We start from the raw sequence: 19248 nt of genomic DNA on the forward strand, positions 1-19248 counted from the left end.
GATATCCAAGAATAAAAGACAATTTAAATATAATATTGTCTATACACTCAATGAAACAAAAATCATAGAAATCATGATTATTGAAATGATTCTTAAAGTACACAGCACCATCTATGAAGTATTCCTGTCAAATATATACACATATAGTTGAACTGGAATCTAATCAAGCTTTTAGATAGAACTTCCAATTTATAGGAAATACCGGGTTGAGAAGAACAAGTTAAATTTTGCATAAGTAAGCAATACAGAATTACGGACAATTGACCTAGTTTCTTCACTAATTCAGTGACTCGGGAGCAAGCTGGGAAGATGTTAACACTCTAGAGGCTGCTCTCTAATAGAAATTTCTGCAATGATGGAAATGTTCTGTATCTGCACTGTCCAACATGGGGTCATTAGACATGTGGAACTGTTGAGCACCTGGAACATGGCCAGCATGACTTATGATCTGAATTTCTTAATCTCACTTAACTTTAATTAACTTAAATTTTAAAAGTCTCTTGTGGCTAGTGGCTACCATGTTGGATGACACAGTTTTAGGTTAAAAAGATTTAAGAGACACACAATCCTATGCAATGTGTGCATCTTGTTGGATCCTGAAGCAAACAAACCAATTTAAGATGATCTGGGTCTTTGGGGGAAATTTGAATATGTTGCAAGTTAGATGTTAATTTTGTTAATTGTGATAAAGGTATAGTGGTCATGTGAAAAATTACTTATTTTAGATACCCATGCTGAAATGTTTAGGGGTGAAATGGCAGAATGTCACAATGTGGGATTTGCTTTAAAACGCTTCCAGCAAAGAAAGAAAAAAGAGAGAGATGAAGCAAGGGTGACAACATGTGGATAATTGCTTAATCTGGGTGAGGAGTATATAGGGTTCATTACATTTTCCTCTTTTGTGTGTGTATATGTGTATGTGTGTTCTGTTTGAAATATTTTCATAATAACAATTTCTAAATTCATAATTACATGGAAAATGCTTATAAATACTATTAAGTGGAAAGGCACAATACAAACTTGCCCCTTAGGCATTTCTTTTTTTTTTTAACTTTTTGAATAGATCTTATTTTTATATCAGTTAAGCTCAAAGCAAAATTGAGCAGAAGGTACAAAGAGTTCTAAGGCACCCTTTGCCCCTACACTCGCATGATTTCCCCATTATCAGTATCTGCATACGAATGATACCCCTGTTACAGTCAATGAACCTACACTGACACATCATCATCCAAAGTCCATAACTTACATTAGGGCTCACACTTGGACATTCTGTGGGTTTGGATAAATCTAGAATAACATATATCCATTATTATTATGGTGTCATACAGAGGAGTTTCTCTGCCGTAAAAATCCTCTGTTCTCCACCTATTTATTCCTCCCTGCCCCCAACCCCTGATCTAACTGTCTGATCTACTGATCTAACTGTCTCCATAGTTTTGCCTTTCCCAGAATGTCCTATAGTTGGCATCATGTAGTATGTAGCCTTTTCAGATTGGCTTCCTTCACTTAGTAATATGCATTTAATATTCCTCCATGTCTTTTTACTGCTTGATAGTGAAGGGGAGGAAAAAATTTTTCTTTTCTTTTTTCTTTTTTTTTTTTTTTTGCATTAGGGATTTATTTTTATTTTCTTTTTTATTTAAATTCAATTATTTAACATATATTGTTTTATTAGTTTCAGAGGTAGAGTTCAGGACTACACCCATTGAACTAGTAATGAGCTAAAGTTTTTTTGTTTTTTGTTTTTGTTTTTGTTTTTGTTTTAGAGAGAGAGTGTGAGAGAGTGAGAGAGACAGCAGGAGCAGGAGGAGAGGGAAAAGCAGACTCCTCGCTGAGCAGGGAGCCTGACACCGGGTTCGGCTCCATCCCAGGACCCTGGGATCATGACCTGAGCCGAAGGCAGACGCTCAATCCACTGAGCCACCCAGGCGCCCCATGAGCTAAAGTATTGATACTGAGTTACAAGCAATCTATTAAGATGTTCACATTTGCAAATGATCTTATTTACATTTCAGTGAAGAGATAGAATACAGTCAACATGCTAGGAAATGCTTATAGGAATATTTTCAGCATGTTTAAGTAAACATCCATGAAGTATGGCAGCAAAACAAATAGTTTGAGAAGCACTATTATTAACACATACACATACCCATCCATGTCCATATACAAAGAGACCGGAGGGAAGCACACCACAGAGTTTATTCTGTAATGGTGGTTTTGTTCATGTGGTTGAACTAAATAAGGAATAGAAAATTTTTTGTAATCTGGTTATGTTACTTTTGAATTGAGATTAAAACCACATTTAAAATAAGCTTTTTAAAATGTTAGATGATGTTTGGTATATAGGATTATTCTTAATTGACCCCCAACAACTTTTATTGCCAAGACTATTTCTGCACATACTACTGCCTTTTAAGATTTTCAGAGGTATGTGAATGGAATAGAATAAGAATATTCACAAATTTGCAAACGTACTATAATGTGAAGAGAAATTTTAATGTAACATGTAGGAAAAGGGGTAATTTATATTACCTTAGAAGTTAAACAAATTTCTCTTTTCTTCTCATTCCACTGGTAATGGTTAATATTATTTAATAATTAATCAATGCTAATATTTAATATTGAATATTTACCACTTTGACAACATATATTTAATATAGACAACATATATTTTAAGCACTTTCCTTATAGTAATTCTCACAACAACCCTTTGTGGTATGGGATATTACTGTTCCCGTTTTGAAGCTGGTGAAATTAAGACACAGAGAAGTTAAGTAACTTGTTTAAAACCACACAGCCAGTAAATAGAGGAGCCAAGATTTAAACCCAGGAATTCTGCTCCCAAGTCCATCCTTTAAGCACTATGCCATGCTAGCTTAGGTAATAATCTCTATTGCCTTTGTTCATTGGCAAGTGAGAATCAAGTATTCTCGTCTCTCACTACAAAACGCACCCCTCCTCCTGCAGCCCAGGGAGTTAAGGATCTTCCAGCACCTTATGAAAAGAAAAGGTAGTTGAGTCAAAGAAAGGGACATTAGCTTGCTATTCTCTAACTTATATCTGGGCCGAATTCTCACTCAGCCCTTGGAAATTAAACCTCCCCTTCATGCACGATGAGTCGTCCTCATATTCTCACCCTCGATGAGCCAACGTTGTCATGGATGGCAGGTCAGTTCACATGATACAGCTGAGCGACCATCTTCTCAAAAAGGCTTATTGCCATGGTTCATTCAGAAGCAAAGTACCAATTTTACACCTGGTCATGCAATAAATGTTTTTACATGTGGTGCCTTCATTAGTCTCACTGAAAAGTAAGAGGTTTTTTCCTGCTAGTTTTCGCAATAACTGAAGGTTAGTCTTTTAAAAAGACGTTGTTTTCTTTTTAAGATCTTTTATTTATTTGAGAGAGAGTGAGAGAGAGAGCACGAGAGTGGGGAGGGTCAGAGGGAGAAGCCGACTCCCCGCTGAGTCGGGCGCTGAGGGGGACTCAATCCCGCTGGACTCACGGATCATGACCTGAGCCGAAGGCAGTCACTCAACCGATTGAGCCACCCAGGTGCCCAAAAAGACATTCTTTTTTAAGTACATCTTCCTAACCAATTATCAGCAGAGACTGCCTTGTCAGACAAAGTATGTGGAATCGAATCTTATCTCACTGTAAAGGTCATTTTATAACACCGTGGGCGGAACAGCCGCACTTTATCACCCTTAGGCTATGGGGACAGGAGGGTTCTTCGGTCCTCCTTTGCATGCTCTTGGGCCGCTGTGTTTTTGAATTCCCACACCCTCTCTGACGATAGTTTTCTGGCGTCCTGGATGGAGTTTATCAGTTGTCCTATCAGTTGCTAATCTTACTGTACTTTCTCTAGCCATCAATCATCTCCTTGTAATTTCCAGCTTCAAATTTGCCCTGGTTTTGGAAACCGTGTAACCATTCATGCCACAGTGAATCTATGATACATGAGTCTGTCTATGAATGTAGGAATGTATGAATGTATGTATACATACCCCTTTCCACAAGGATTTGTGACAGCTTTTTTAAATTATGCAGTTCAAAAGCTTTTTTTTAAAGATTTTATTTATTTATTAAGAGAAAGAATGAGATAGAGAGAGAGAGAGAGCATGAGAGGGGGGAGGGTCAGAGGGAGAAGCTGACTCCCTGCCGAGCAGGGAGCCCAAAGTGGGACTCCATCGGGAGACTCCAGGATCATGACCTGAGCGGAAGGCAGTTGCTCAACCAACTGAGCCACCCACGCGCCCCTTAAATTATGCAGTTTAAAAGGTAATGGTTTTTCAGAGAATTGGAATAAAAGGAAAATAAGAATTAAGCAAATAACAAAGCCAAGAGTAGTAACACATACAGACTGCATCCTCTGTAGCCCTCTATAATTGCTGGCCTGAGGAAACAAATAGAGCTCTAATCTTCTTGGAAGCCATAGCAAAGATGAAAAGGTGATCAATGAATTACCGGTTCACAATGCTCAGAAAGTAAAAACAAGCCAGCTCTTCAGAAAAATTACTAGCACTCCTGACATGAAGACCTAAGGGAATTTTTTTGTGTGTGATGTTCATAAAAAGGATGATATAAGATAGAATACATAGCATCTTCAATGGCATCCTGAATATAGCTAGTGTAATACATTTCAAAGAGTTTCTTTAAAAATCACTTAATATAAGCCAAAAGCAAATCTCCAAGTAAAATAAATATGCAAAGTAAGAGTGAAAGCAATTGGACTGAGGAACTATGAGACTCTCAGTAAGCCACAAGCACAAACTTTAATATATGAGGTTTGTGATAACTGTTTTTCCTTGACCGAAGGTGGCTGGCATCTACTTCTTATTTGGTGGCCATGTTCCAGATATGTAGGTTTATAAGCACTTATACATGTTTTATGGGGAAATCTATTTCTTTTAGGGACTCTCTCTTTAGAAACCATTATAGACTGCTGCCATTAGATTTAGTTAGTTCTCAATTCCGGCCTTGTTGCTATCATTATTTTATGAGAAGGGACAAAGAAATGTTATCATGTGCATACTCTTTATAATCCTCAGCTTCCAAATCTTCAATAAAAAGATAAAACTGCTTCATTTTTAATGGAAATTTCTAAATCTGTAAATTAGTAAAGTGAATTGAATAAGACACACTCTAATTCACACACTAACTTGGAGATATTCTTTCATTATGAGCCCTTCTCTGAAGTGAATTTAATCAAAGTTTATTCAATGAATTTCAAAGCAAATCCACCAGCTCACTTTACCTTCCATTTAGGTCCCTAACAACAGGATTTGAGGACTGTTCCTCACTTTTAATTCTTTAGTCGTGCGATGCCTACTGTATGTAGAGAATGTTTGCAAGTTTGGATTCTCTGAACACCACAATGAATTCCCTCTACCAGACCACAACACAATTGCTCGGCTATCAAGGAAAGCTTTTTTATCCTGCTGAGTTCAAAGTTCAAAATTTATTTCTTAGCTTAATGCAATGCTAGTGCAAGTGTGTTTAATATATTCATTCTAAATGCCATCAGAGGACGGTGGTGTCAACATTTTGGCTTTGTTTGGACAGCTTTTGTGCAAGTGCAAACACTGAGTGTATGAAATCTAATGAGATTAGGCGCTTACTGCAAAATTAAAGGCAGGCGACTAGACTTCAAAGACATTACTGCAGTGCAAATCCCTTACTATATTTCTTGGGCCATTTCAGCAAACTAAAGTTTGAGAATCACCTTTACCAAAAGATTTTCTTCATAGGAACCCTTTATTAGAAGACTTGATATTAAATACCTCCTAAAGAGTACCTGTTTTTTAGTTGTTGTTTTTTTTTAAATCATCATTTAAGAGCACTATAATGAAGGAGGATGAAATTGAATCAAGACAAGTAAGAATTAACCAACAGCTCTTTCAGACCCAGAATTAAACATGAATCCTTTAAAAGTTGTGGATTTTGAGTGTGGTATTGTTTTGGTTTTGCAAAAATATAGAAAACAACAAAAGAAATTTAACCTCATCACAACATGATAATGAATCTTCTGATTTTTTTTCACATAATTAACATAATAAGGGCTTACTATGTCCCAGGCACTGTTCTAAGTGATTTGTACATATTAAATTAATTCCAACCACAACCTTATGAGACTGCTAATATTATTAGTCCCAATTTACAGATTAGAAAACCAAAGCTTACTGAAATTAAACTGTGGTTTATTAAACAAGAATAATAGACCCAGGGGAGAGTATAGATACATGCTGAAAACTTGAGCTAAGAACCTTGTTTCTAATCACAAGCATTTTTTCACTTCAAACAAGAGATACAAAGGACCCACCAAAGAAAGGACAATAAACAAACCCATATCACCTAAGCATCCTGGGCATAAACCAGGTTATAAAAAGGGACATGCAAGCTTCATTATGGCACTCCAGGGATAACATGGTTAGGAAGAAGAAAAAAAATCAGAGAAAGACTATAAGCCTTCCCACTTGCAGGGGAAATGGAAGACAGATGGAGGGATGGGTAGAAGATGGTGCTACCGCAGATGTCCCCAGTCACAAACCCGGCAACCAAGTGCCTAGAACCATTGATGGTAGTAAAAGGCCAGTTGGAAAAAATGTCTGGAGAAAGTAATAACTTCAATGTGGGGATTTAACTTTTAGGTTGAATCATACAAAATAGTTTTTGAGGAGCGCCTGGGTGGCTCAGTAGGTCAAGTGTCCAACTCTTGGTTTTGGCTCAGGTCATGATCTCAGGGTCTTAAGATCGAGCCCCGTGTTGGGCTCCACAGCCAGAGCTTAAGATTCTCTTTCTCCCCCTCTGCCCCTCCCCCCTTCTCTCGCTCAAATAAATAAATAAATAAATAAAAAATAAATCTGTAAAAAACAAACATTAAAAATGGAATAAAACAGTTTTGGGCCATTTTTTACCTACTAAACTGGTAATTGGTGCAACCTAAGGTTTTGAGATATTCAGGTAGGGAGGCTTCTGATAACAGTATGCTACACTGGACAGATGTCTGGTACAGTAGGAACTGCATATGTGGATTTATGCATCATCTAGACACAGGTGATAATATGAGGCCAAGTCAGAGGTTGCATTTACAAAAGTAGAAAAGGAGAGGATTTCCAGGGATACTCACAGTTAAAAGAGAGAACAAAGTCAGTAACGTGTGAGAATAAATAAGAAACTGTACCGTGACTAATGTTAGGCCAGAAATATTGATATTTTTGGAGTCCAAATCAGAAGCAAAAACTTTGGGTACAGACAAAAGATGACCCTAGTGTAAATGATTTCTGTCAAATGGCAGATTGCAGGGCCTGGGGATACAGAGGATGGAGGGTAAGGAAATGTGGCTATAAAATGTATATACATATTCCATCAGCTTACTCTTGAAAGAGAAAGCTGAAGATGCCTTTTTTTCTTTCTTAATAGAATGACATCATAAATAAAAAGGACTGAAGACCCCTTGGTACTTTCCTGAAGACAGAAGAGACGCAGGTATATTACCAGCAAGAAAAAAGAGATAGATAACAGCGCAGCAGAGAGTACCCAAGAGCAAAGTGTGAGAGCACGGGATCTATTTACATGAGACAGGAGACCTCTTGCCTAATGAGTCATCACTGCCCTACAGTGGATAGAAATACTGGTGGATAACTAAGGGTCCACAGGGGGAGGACTATTTCTGCTCACTGTAACTTTGGGGTTCAGAAACTTGAAGAAAAAAATTCTGATAGAAGTTTTCAGTTAGAAAAATCTGTCCTTATCCTCAGGCAATCATGTTCACAGAAACATTATGATTGCTAATGTCCACTAGGAAATCTCGTTCCTGTGTGCATGTAAACATCTGCAGACTGTTCAGATGGAGGGCGGGGGGAGTAAAGTCTTAACAGTCTTCCTGCACGTAGTAGGATTAGCCTCTGTTAGGAGAAGATCAAGAGTTTAAGAAGCCATTGGAAGTTGTAAAAATTCAGTGAAGTTGCTTCAAGAGAAACTCATAAAGGTCAAACAGTAAATGATGTGCCAGTACCCCAAAAGACAAACTTTATTTCTACCATTTCATATCTACCAAACTTTATTTCTACCATTTCATATCCCCACCTCATGTTGCTTACATTCTGTCATACACATGTACACACACACACACACACATACACACAGACCCTTATAGAGCAGAGATTTTGTATTCGTACTTTTGTTTCTCAAAAGACCCAGCACAGTGTCTTGCACATGGTAGACATTTAATAAACATATTAGATGAATGGGGTGAACTTCTAATAGGCTTTGAGCTTTGATAGTTAGAATTTATAACATAACAGTTTAAAAATATTTTTTTAAAGATTTTGTTTATTTGCTTGACAGAGAGAGACGCAGCGAGAGAGGGAACACAAGCAGGGGGAGTGGGAGAGGGAGAAGCAAGCTTCCCGTAGAGCAGGGAGCCTGATGCGGGGCTCAACTCCAGGACCCTGGGATCATGACCTGAGCTGAAGGCAGATTTTAAATGACTTATGAAAATGAGAATAATAGTATAACTAACATTTATAGAGTACTAATTATAGGTTCTATTTTTATACAGATTATCTTTTTTTTTAAATATGGTTTCTTTTTTTTTTAAAGATTTTATTTATTTATTTATTTGAGAGAGAGAATGAGAGAGAGAGAGAGAGAGAGCGCATGAGAGGGGGGAAGGTCAGAGGGAGAAGCAGACTCCCTGCTGAGCAGGGAGCCCGATGTGGGACTCGATCCTGGGACTCCGGGATCATGACCTGAGCCAAAGGCAGTCGCTGAACCAACTGAGCCACCCAGGCGCCCCAGATTATCTTTTTTTTAAAGATTTTATTTCTTTATTTGTCAGAGAGAGAGAGCACAAGCAGGGGGAACGGCAGGAAGAGGGAGAGGCAGGCTCCCTGCTGAGCAAGGAACCTGATGCGGGTCTCGATCCCAGAACCCTGGGATCATGACCTGAGCCTAAGGCAGACACTTAACCAAGCAAGCCACCCAGGCATCCCTTACACAAATTATCTAATTTAATCTCCATAATAATCCTAAAAGGTACAGACTACCATTATTGCCATTTTACAGATGAGAGAAATGAGGTCTTAAGAGGTTCAGAGTAGTACAAGAATTTAAACTTGACGTTTTCTCAAAACCATTATGTATATAAAATGCCTGGCTCAATGCCAGGCTTCTGTGATTGTACACAGGGCAGACATTATAGTACAACATGGGTCTCAATATGACAGCTAGCTTGCAACCTGGCATACGTAACAACCACATAACAACCTCCGAGGCACTCCGCCTTTCTATTTCCTTATCTGTGTAATAAGAAATTGGACAAGATCTTTAAAGTACCTTCCAGGTCTGAACTTCTACAGCTTTAGACATATTCTTAATAACAGAATTAAAGGTGATTAGAATTCTTGCATCATTTTAGCTGGCTAATGCCCAATAGGACTGATAATCATAGTATTTGTACAACAGAAAGGGGTTTGTAAAAGCGTAAAAGGCTTTGGGATGTTAGTTGCTGGTCTTGGAATTTGTCTTCAATCTCAGGCAATTATTTATATTACCAAGAGACAATAAAGCAAAAACTCTATAACATTTTCTTTTTTCCTTTGTCTTAACTAGCCACGTACAATAGAAGTAGCCAGATAAGATAGTATATAATGTCATTCTTACCACACTCTCAGGAGTGAGACAATCACAAATGAAATAAAACTGAGTGTTCTGATAGCAAGTATGAGCACCTTCTCCCCAAACCACCATATGGATTCAGTGATGTAACTTTACAGTTTCTCTAACAAGAAAGCATACATTTTTAAAGCATGAGGGACTCAAATGACAACATTTTATTTTATTTTTAAATATTTATTTATTTATTTTAGAGAGAGTGTGTGTGTGAGCAGGGGGAGGGGCAGAGAGAGAGAGAGAGAATCCCAAACAGACTCCATGCTGAGCATGGAGCCTGATGCGGGGCTTGATCCCAGGACCCTGAGATCATGACCTGAGCCAAGACCAAGAGTTGGACACCTAACCAACTGAGCCACCCAGGTGCCCCAACATGGTATTTTAAAACATAACACCAAACACCTATTAAGCAACATCCTCCCGGCCACTAGAAGGCAGAGGCACAATATGCTATCCCCTAATATAAAATGATCTTGTTTATACCTGGACAGGAAAACATGTTTATCACTCCTAAGCTAGTCAGAGACCATTGCATTTTCATTGGAAAAGAAATGGACGGGTGGATTCTGTTTCATTTGTCCAAGGAAAAAATGTCTTCTTCAAATGTCAAAGTACCCCCAAAGACAAAGTTCTTTGCTCCTAATGAGAACAAAGATTTTTAACTGTATCATAATTTGGGTGTTTCTTTATAGCAACTCCCTATATACTGACTACACCTAAGGTGTATTAAGGTAGGTTGTCATCTTTGTCATCAACTAGGAAACTGTTATCCTTGTTTCTCTCCTTTGGGCCCCCCAAATAACTTAGTCTGGCCCAAACTCCAGTATTGTAACAATTTCTCTTTCAGGAATTCCAAAGCCTATTTAAAACTATAGATTACTTTTCCTGCTCATTAATAGAAGAGGAAATCCTGACCTTCAGTCAAAGCCACAGAAAAGTATTTGGTGAATCACCATAAAACACAAGAAAATATGTAATGACTTCTCATCTTCAGAAATTGCTTAACACTTTGCTTCCAGTTCAGCACATAGGGGATTATTTGCAGAAGAGAATAAGAACAACAAGAGGTAGATTTTCTCAAGTTAGCAGATGGGAAGCAGGAAGGGTGCACACCACTCCTGTGTGTGTGTGTGTGTGTGTTAATTTAAAGGAAGTCTCACTTTCACAGGAAAACCGCCCGCGGTAGTAAAGATGATGACTCTGACCCACCCAGTTGGCAGTTGGGTGCAGATTCTTGGGAAACCAGTCTCTGTGGTTCACCTCACTGCCTGATAATGACAGGCCCCTGCCTTACCCTCAACCCTGAGAAAGAAAAAAATCAACACTAAAAATAAGAAGAAAAGGGGAGTAATGTCCTTGCCAGTGCTAGTAGCCAGGAGGCCTCGAAAGAGGCCACTGGATACCCGACAATTTATTGCCCATTTCCACCCATAGGAAGCTGGCTGAGCACTTGCCAAAGGGAAAGAAAAAATAAAAATGTTCTCCATCCTTCCTGTTTACATTAATAGAACAGAGTCACGTACATCATTCCAACTCTATTATTTTCCTCTTCTACATAGAGTAGTTTTTTTAGGTCAGAACTTTTAAGAAAAAGAATGTTAAATTATACCTTCAAGTTTTACACCCCTACCTTTCATCTATTTTTTGCTGTCTTCTGTTACTCAACTGAATTTATGGAAATAAAAGACTATTTTAATCATCTTATCTAAGGGGCCAAGTTTTCTTACTTTAATGGACATAAGTTAAACAACTAGAAGTTCCCTTAGCCTGATATTCCAGAATGAACCAGCTATTTATTGAGATTGAGTTTACACATGTTAAAAAAAAAAAAAAAAAAAAAAACCTTCTTCCTGCAGGGAAAATAAGGTCAAATTCCTAGGATAAGAAACCATAATAAATTTAACTTTACTGCAGAAGCCAGTGGTTTGAGGAAAGCTCAAACCCAATCCCCAGTCCTCTAAATCATTACATCTTTAAAACAAAGAAAGTAAACATTATTTTTGATACACAATTATTTGTGTACTTCTCTGAGAAGGAATTTTACCAGATGAAAGGTTTCCCCTAAAATCAAAAGAACCTGACTTATAGCTTGTAAAGCCTGCAAAGGGATGGGGTGCTGTCATAGGGGACTTTTTTTTTAACTTTTTGTATACACACTGCCCTACCTCCAGTCTCGGAACTCAGCATCACAGCCGTCTCTCGGTTGCTGCCAAACTTCCAGACCCCTGCTTCCTGGAGGCTTTCATCACTCTGTTCCCTCTGCCCGGATAGGCCTTTCCTCCTTCCTTGCCCACTCCCCTTGCTTCTCCAACCCTATCTTATTATTCTTGTTTTGGTGTAAATGTCACTTCCTCAGGAAATTCTTCTCTGAATTCCCAGTCTGTATTAAATCCCATCCTCCTGCTGCTCTCACCCCCACTCCCCATTATTTGCTCTCATGCCCTTATGTTTCATAGCCCTTAAGACATTTGTGATAAATTAGTTCTCTGTGTAATCATATATTTAATGGCTATGTAATTTTTATGTAATGCCTGCCTTCTGCACTTAATAAACTCCAACACAGCAGGGGCCGTATCTTTCTCATTGCTGCTTGCGTGTCATGTAAATACTCAATGAACTGTTCTGAATGAGTGACTAAAGTTGGTACGAGATATTCCTTACCATTCTATCCATATCATTTTTAATTTTCTGGGAACCCTAGAGAAATAGGACTGGGAATATTTCATCAGAAATCATCCTTTCTGAAGCAAAAGCATTAAAAAAAGGAAAACGGTCCGTGAATCTCTGATCTACCAAGAAGGAATGGCCAGTAAAGGAAACCTTGCCAAACAGAGGGTCACTGACTGGGAGGGTTGATGAGGTGAGAAAGGCCAGTTGGGGGTGGGAGGGCCAGATTACTCAGACTTTAATATATTAGAAACAATCAAAATCATTTGCATAATAAAGTGACATGTTGGAGTTGTGAGATTATTTCAGAGGCAAAATGCAATATTGATTCAAAGGGTAGAACTTGAAGGCAGCAACCAATCCAGAAACCAAAATAGTATAGTTTTGATGCAAATAAGATCTCAATTATTATGGCAGGAGTGGAAACAGGAAAGACTAGATTATGAGATCAAGAAAGAAGGTTTAATAAGACTGGGTAAAGGAGGAGAGCTCAAAATTTTGAGAGACATCACGCCCGGTGGAATGGAGTGGGGTCCATCATAAAGAGGTCTTCCCTCTGGTCTCAGTTCTCTGGGTGACCTTGAATGGATCATTTAACCTCTTCAGCCTCATCTTCTTCATCTACAAAATGTAAAGATTGGACCAGATGATCAGCAATGTTTAGCATTCTCTGAATTCGGCTATTCACGGAAACCAGGGAGTCAGCAAGGGTCATGGGTTGGGCAAACAAAACAATGTGTTTCCTGTTGGACATGTCTAGCTGGAGATAAAGTCAGACAACCAGAGAAAGATCTCCGGCAGGCACTGGGAATACAGGACAGCTGAGCCTCAAAGAGAAGCAGGCCGGAGATGCAGATTTGAGAATGGGGGGCCTCCAGGTTTAGTTGAAGTGTTGGGCGTGAAATAAAATAGCAGAGGGGAATTGTGAAGAGACAGGAGAGAGTGGCTAGCTCAGATCCTCTGCAATGCAGGGAACCCCAACAGCAGGTCCCTTGTGGCCATACATCTCCCCTGAGGGTAAAGGGATTCACTTCCGTTCCAGGACAGAGCTTCTGATCCCATTGTACACTTGCACCTTCTTTCATTCGGATCAGTAGCAAATTGTCACTGGTAAGCAAGGTGGGAATCAAAGGTACTAAGAACTTGCATTCCCTGTTGGTTCCCACGGCAAGTAGAGAACCCCTGGAGTCATGTGGCAAGCCAGAAAGACTCTGTGGCCTCTAGTGGTCTCCACTAAAAAGTCATTTAGCTCTGCTGCCCTCCCTCCCCAGATGCTCCCCTTCCTGGACCACTGTGGAATTACCCCGAGGTCACCCAGACCAAGTGGGACAGCAGAGTGCACCGCATCAGTGTAATGCCTCAGTAGCGGTCCTGGGAAGAGAATCCTGGTCCTCTGCCTTTCCATCCAATTCTGTTTCCCAGTGATCATCTCACCTATTTAAAGCATATGTGCTACACCTTTAAAATTCCCTTTGTCCTTAACTGTGAGCAGTGTTTCCTTGTCCGCTGTCATCCTACCAGAGAGGGAGCTTTGTGCTGTTGGACAAAACTTGCACCCTTGAGCAGCTAAGAGCTCACTTTCCTCCAGCGATCTGCAGGCAGGCAAACACTGCCAAGGGCATGATTGTATATCGGTTCTCCTTGAATTGCATATAGGAATATTGTTGCTATGTGGCCTGAGCCAAACAATCCGAGTCACCTGACATCCTCCATCCAACATTTAGGAGTCATCAAACTTAATTTCCCCTTTGTGCAATAAAACACCAAGAGGAAGCTTTAATAGATTGTATTATGTAACGGTTCTATAAAAATAGCAGGCCAGCGCTGGAGCACTTCCTTCCTGGGGCCCAGTAACCTATGCTGAAAGGATACACACTGGTTGCCCAGGCAACCATGAGAGATGACACTAGGGAAAAAAACAGCAACAAAAGGGCCATTTTTTGGCTCAGTCAAATGAGGTCTGGCTTCAAGCTTGTGATACAGTGAATACAGACAGCCCAGCAAAGAGAGAGGAACCAGTTAACAATTCTACTCAGGCACCAGTAGCCCTACAAAGCTACCCCTGCTTTCAGTTTTTCCTTCCTTTTTTTTTTTTTTAAGAGAAAAAAAAAAAAGGCCTTCCCCTAGTAATTTCATTTTTAATTTAAAAAAGCAAAATTGTTGATGGGAGTTGAACTGGGGCAATTGGTACACAACACCTATTCTATTTTTTTCTTTCTCTTCTCAGGAGCTCAAAAATAATTTCAGTTACATGCAATTGTCTTTTGTTTTCTCCCAGTATGTACGGGATCTGATTACACAGGAAGCAACTGGTTTAATGGCAATAACCTTTATAAACAACCTCTAAATAAAAAAATAAATCAGGGACACTCAAAGCAATAACTCATTTTAAAAGTGAATAATAACCATTTCTGGGATCCCTCCTCACAGCAGACATCAAAGGACTTTGTTTTAATAGACTATAATCTCCTCTCTCCTGCTGTCCTGAATTAGAATCCCTACATTTTATTATCATCATTACCATCATCATTATTATTGCCTCACAAAACAGACTGCCATTTTAATTTCAGAAAACTGGTTTTCCCGACATACTGAGAAGAGTGGCAGAAGGTTCCTAAGTTCCTGACTTGCACCTAAATGTTTTCCTTCTTGTAAGAGGAAATAGGCCCTCAAGCATTTACAAACATAATTTGGAACCTCCGGAAAAAAAATAAAACCAAGGATGAATCCAATGGGATTAAGTTCAGATCTCTAATACAGAGCCACCTCAATAGTTCTTTCAAAGTGATTCTTGAAGTCAGTGCTCATAAATATGTAATGCACTTTTTATCCAAAAGACCTGTTTAAATCCTCATATAGTAAATGATTTATTTCAAGATTAGGTACTCTGCACAAAGCAGGCACCCTCTGATCAAGTGGGAGTAAAATCTGTGAAAGAAAGTGGTAAAGCATTATGTAAATGTAAACTGCTGGGATTATGATTATCCTGTGACTGGTATGTTTGAAGAAAGAAAGCCAAAAAAATTAACTCTGTATTCTTCTGAAAAATGTCTTCTATCTGTCCTGTCTCTTCGGGCTCTGTTCCTACCTCTTGCTGCCCTGCATCACTTCATTCAAATCCTCACAGTATCTTGTAATCATGTGCCTGCTTGGCAATTCTCTAATATTAAGACTATCTTCACAAACTGAAGGAAAGTGGGGCTTTAGAAATTATTCATTTATTTTTATCAATATATGTTGCCAAACTCAAGATTCTTGTCTCTGAAGAGTACCATTTAAGGCAAAAGTCCAGCTTCTGCCATAAAGGCAGTCAAATCATCTCTATATAACACATCTGGGTCTCCCGCAGATGGATTTAGAGATAGATTAATCCTTAAACATCAGATGCCGTTGAAACACAAAACATCCTTTATTATCAAAGTTACAAACTTCAGGCTTAAGTCCTTTAAGACCTAGTACCCTGTATCTGCGGAGAAAACATACCCAGAATGCATGTACCTTAAAGTTACTCAGTTTTATTTTCCTTTTGTGCTAAGGGTTTTGAAATCAACAGGATTAAGTTGCAGATAGTTGGGTGTTATCCAGATCTTTATTTTGACTCTAAAAAGGATTGAAGGAGGCTTTGATGAAATGGACATAGTGTTAGCATTCAATAGGAGCTCAACTCCAGGGGAGAAGACTGTCTTCAAGGAATAGAACAGTGTATCTTGCTTGGTTTTCTGGTCTGTGATTTCAGTTTACTGACACTTAAAAGTACACGGCACAAAATAAAGAATACAGGGGTTATAAAGCTTGGTATATGTCATTAAATCTATAAATCCTTTTCAGTTACTGAAGAAATACTAAATAAAATTAAGCAAGGATAAATATTTCGCAAGCTTCAAGTTCTCAATTTAGCATCTCATCTGATTGCTTCCCGCGTGGACCATGTCAATATGAATGATGATGTTAATCACATGGCCATTCCGTTGAGAGGTTACGAAATGGACAGTAGTCTACATATATTTCTACAGGAGGAACAGTACATAATAAAGTATGAGATAAAGTCCCAGTACTCACTGAAGCTTGCTGTTCCTCCTTGAAGGAACTCACAGTCTGGATTGGGCTTTAACACATAAACTTATACAAAGATAACTACCACTACTAGGGACTGGGTAATCACTAAAGAAGTACCACATGTAACAGATGCCAATGCCAAGGCAGCTTTTTGGATAACAGAGATCTCTGTGGGCTGGACAGCCCAAGGAAGGCTTCAAGGAGTAGTGGGAACAGAGACTATCTTGAGAAAACAGATAGAATTTAAGCAAATAGAGAGAAGGGAGATTGAGAAGGGAGAAGGCAAAACCAAAGGGGTCCAGATGCTAACAGCCACAGCACATTCAGAGTGCTGTGGGTAAACCAAGTGCTTGGAGGTGAAAATAGCAGGCATGGAGGAGGGAAAGGCTAGAGGAGAAAAGGCAGGGAATGGTATTGTTTGGATTTATAGGAAAGAAAATATAGATCATTCAACATGTAATATGGAGATACAAGGAAACCTAGCCATCATTTTCATGTGATTTGGGGCAAGACTCAGCCTCTGCTTGCCTCAATTTCCTTGCCTATGAAATGAAGATCATGATATAGTAATAATGACACCAATGTACAGTGCATTAAATGGGTACAAGTTGTCTCGTTATCCAGGGCCTCCCAGTTTACATTTTAATTTCATTTACTATCCCATTTTTATGTTGATTTATTCAGTCTCAAGTTGTGACATCCATTTGGTAAGACTAGATACCCCCAAACCAGCCAGGGTTATGTTCTTTTTAGAAGATCAACTGAGGGGGCGCCTGGGTGGCTGGCTCAGTCGTTAGGCGTCTGCCTTCAGCTCAGGTCGTGATCCCAGGGTCCTGGGATCGAGCCCCGCATTGGGCTCCCTGCTCTGCGGAGAGCCTGCTTCTCCCTCTCCCACTACCCCTGCTTGTGTTCCCTCTCTCGCTGTCTCTCCCTCTGTCAAATAAATAAATAAAATCTTAAAAAAAAAAATCAACTGAGGGGCGCCTGGGTGACTCAGATGGTTAAGCATCTGCCTTCAGCTCAGGTCATTATCTCAGGTGCTGGGATCAAGCCCCATGTTGGGCTCCCAGCTCAGCAGAGAGTCTGCTTCTCCCTCTCCCTCTGCCTCTCCCACTGCTTGTGCTCTCTCTCAGATGAATAAATAAAATCTTAAAAAAAAAAAAATCAACTGAGGGGAAGAGGAAAAAAATCAACTGAAGAGTTGAAACCAATACACTCTCCCCACTGGTCAGTAGGAGGAAAGAGGCCCGGCCTGAGTAGGGCTATGTCCAAATTGAGTCAGTCCCCCGGAGAGATCACACAATTTGCCCACTGACATTCTCATCCAAGGGCAGCCAAGGGGAGAAAAGGGTAAATGGGGTCAGATCAAAATATAGCCCCACTGGCACCTTACTGGCCCCCTGGCCAGACAGCACTCCGACTTACTGTTTGAGGTTCCTAATCAAATACATCAAAGGTAGTAGGTGCCTGGAACATGGACTCCAGTTTCATAGGCTCCTGGAATGGCTCTGACAGCAGCAGGAGTGACTCACTTTCCAACTTTGGCACTCTGTCAAGAGCCCCACAATACAGAAGAGTCTCTTTGCCCATTTCTTCCAGAGCATCTCGAGTTTTAGTAATGCCTCTCTCATCCCTGTTGCACATCAAGCCATTGACTCATGGAACCGCTTACTTGTGACCCACTTCGTTTTGTTTACTTAAAGATTGTTTTCGTGACTTTTAGAAAGCCATGCTTGCATCTGGGATTTGTAATTCTAAGTCAGAGAAAGACAGTTGTTATGTATTGTTTAAAATTTGTTTAATAAAAAGGAATTTCTTTGAAAACATCAGGCCAAGCTTATGATGTAAATTTACTGTCTGTAAATTTACAGTGTAGTGACAGAAACTATAACACAGTATGTTAATTGATCAATGTTGTAAGAAACATTCACTACAGCAATGAAAGAGTATACGGTGTTTTGTTTAAAAGACATTAATTCAAGATGAGAAATAAGATGTTTTTCATTTGGGTAATTTTCCCTTTTATGGTGTTTTTTCTTCTTTTTTATCCGTCTATATTTACTAACTTTACTATAACAAATATAAATGTCTTATATGATTAGAAATGAAAAATCAAATCATATGACTTTAGACTAGCCAGCAGGTGATTTTCAACTGAAAATTTCATCTCTCAACACCAAAGATCTTTCCTATGGCCCTTCTTGCAGATCTAGAAAGGTGACTTCAGGTGTGTTCCTGAGGCTGAGCAAGCCCAAGTCTGATATGATATACTCACCTCTTCCTGATCCATTTAATATCTTGTTGCTTAAGACTAATCAGAAATTAATCCAGCCTCTGGCTCTGGTCCTTTAGAAAAGGAAAAGTGAAGCTTAAAAGGAGCACTTTTCTTAATGTCACCAAGTTCACAGGTCACATTCCCATATGGGCTCAGGGCAAAAGACAGCAGGTCTTTTCAAAGACCTCACCCTGGTTTTGTGTTATGTAAATTCTACCTAAGACTTTCTTTAGTACAAAGCAAATCCCGGGACTTGAAACCTATGTTGCTCCCTAGCATCAGGGGAAAAGCCACTTGGAGTAGTATCACCTATTCAGTAAAACATTACTAAGGATCTATGCTGATCGCTGTGGGGAAAGGAGGACAGAGAATACATCCTCACTCTGCCTCCAAGGAGCCTAGGCCATAGAAGGCCAGATAAAACTTGAAACGTTCCCTACCGTAAGAAAATTGCCCAATGACACAAGCATGGTATGGCCATCATTAGTGCCTTTCTCCTATGTTTCTGGGCCACAATCTTCCGAGCATTTGGTAGGATTATTCTTCCCTGCCCCTTTGAAGTGAGCTGTGGTCA

The sequence above is a fragment of the Eumetopias jubatus genome, unplaced genomic scaffold, assembly GCF_037043125.1.
Source record: "Eumetopias jubatus isolate StellerSeaLion01/CBP00866 unplaced genomic scaffold, mEumJub1_p1.0 scaffold_2, whole genome shotgun sequence".
Classification (NCBI taxonomy): Eukaryota; Metazoa; Chordata; class Mammalia; order Carnivora; family Otariidae; genus Eumetopias; species Eumetopias jubatus.